This window comes from Alligator sinensis, unplaced genomic scaffold (assembly GCF_000455745.1).
Source record: "Alligator sinensis unplaced genomic scaffold, ASM45574v1 scaffold169_2, whole genome shotgun sequence".
In the NCBI taxonomy this organism is placed as follows: Eukaryota; Metazoa; Chordata; order Crocodylia; family Alligatoridae; genus Alligator; species Alligator sinensis.
The window spans coordinates 1,629,635-1,631,931 of record NW_005842077.1 but is presented as its reverse complement, the minus strand read 5'-3'; positions in this window follow the sequence as shown (position 1 = coordinate 1,631,931).

Sequence of the window (2,297 nt, the reverse complement as noted above, 5' to 3'; positions counted from 1 at the left end):
ATAAACAAGAATTATTTTGCATGAGAATGAACTAAAGGCATATTCAGAAAGTGCAAGCTTTTTAATGTTGAGTAACGTTGTGTTACTATTATATCACCATCTGTAAGTATACAGTCCACCAACGGGTGGGCTGTACAGACATCCACCAAATATGAATCATCATTTTTTAACTGAACACCAGATGTCTGCCAGGTGTTCTAGAGACAACTAACTGGCAGAGGGCCATTTGGAGATGCCCTGCCTCCTAGGCAGGCCAGCCTATTTCCTGCACTGTCATGGCCAACTCTTGCTTCCTTGGTTTGAGCAGGGGTCCCAGCAGTTTCTGGTACTATGCCCGAGTCCAGATGACCCACTACTTGGGCTGAGTCAGCAAAAACAAGAGTGAGTTTGGCACAGTAAAGCTTACTATATTCACCAACATAAATTCACTAACTAGCAGGGTCTAGTCTATGGCTATTTTAGCAGCTATATACCACTAGTGTAATTAGATTATGTTTCACTCACAGCTATTAGCAGCTCGTGCACGTTTACTTCCTGAAGTGAACTGGGTCCCTGGTTTCAGAATACAGAATAAGAGCAGTAAGTGAAGTATAGCTCTTAGATTTTACCAATGTGCTTGTCAGAATCAGTAACCAGGCATACAACGTTAATCTGACACAAAGGAATTTGCTTCTTCATTATGTTGGGAAAGCCTTTGACTTTCTTTCCCTTCCTGCGCAAGTCTGAAGTAGAAAGGGTGTGTGTCGAGTGGGGAGCTTGATTCAATGATAATTGTTGCTCACTTCATTGTCACTCTGTAGGGTGGCTGGCAGGCAGGGACTGCTATTGTAGGCACATCTAAAAATATTTTAAAAACTTGGCCTCCACTGATGAGAAAATTAAGTGGTGACTCATGCCCTGATCATGTCCAGAATGGATTACTGAAATTTAATGGACTCTGAAACTGATATTCCACAGAGACTGCAATTCAGGGTAGCAGCTGAGAGATCTCATCAACACCAAATGCTTCCACCACATTTCCTCCATTCCTTTGATCATTGCATTGGTTACAAATTAAACCTCACTTCCTACTGAAGATCTCACTCTCAACCTCTATAACAAAGAAAACAATTAAAGAGCTCATTTTACAACTTCTGCCTGTGCACAAGCTTCTAGCCTGAAGCAGAGCTGCCTCAAATCAATTCTTTGTGATGGAAAGTTGGAGGATCCAGTGTGTAGTAGATTTGGAAATTACCACTTTTTCTGATAACTTGCAGCGCCACTGATTAAATTTCAGTAAAATCTAACAAAAGTACGATAACTGCATATGTATAATTACCTAAGAAACAGATTTTATTGTTCTATAGTTGTGCTTACATAACCATGGAGATTTGGAACCAAAGTGCCTATCCAAAATAACTCAAGTCCTAACAATGACATGGTTCACACATAGGAAAAGATTGAGATAAAATCTATCCTAAACAGGTCAGATCTATTTAGCTGTGCTGTCAATATGGAAGACTGTGATAGGGAATGCACTTTTAGTGGGCATACCTCTGAGCCAACAGATTTTAGGGTTGTTATATGCTAGCCAGGACAAGCCACTCGATGATACAAAAGTACTCTTCATTTACTTTTTTTCACATGCTACATAATGCCGAGCATTTTCAGAACAATACAGATACTTCTCCAATAGTTTCCCTTTGGAGACTATTCCCCAGATTAACAGACCCGTTACCAGAGCTGCACAAGTATCATCCAGGGCAGAGTTTAGGCCTTTGTTTATTTACCATGTTTACATGTTTATGATACCTTGCAATAATAGTAAGGTAAATTCATTGGTATTAAAATATACTGAAGAAACAATGATACAGCCTATTACCCCCAGGGTAATTCCCAAATCCATCAACATCTATCTATTTAACTGCAAAACAGCCTGTATGATACAAGTTTAAAGAAAATAATCATGCTGTAATAGGCCCCTATACAGAGTTCGGCGTAAGATCAAGATTCAATACAAAATACAATTCAGTATTTGACATTTCAATTTTAATGCCAGAATAACATCGGAAAAGTAACTATTCTTACATATATGGATTTGCAAACAATTATATATTTTGGACTTGGTCCTCTCTCATTATTTATACATATATGTATGTATGTATGTATGTATGTGTACACTTACACACATATATACCGTGCTTACATACACAAATTTTCATCCTGTTTCTATCCTCCTCCTCCTGTCAAGCTATTCCTGCAGAAAACCATACACATGTAAAATTGAAGATGAAAAGTGTGATTAGGGAGCATACTAC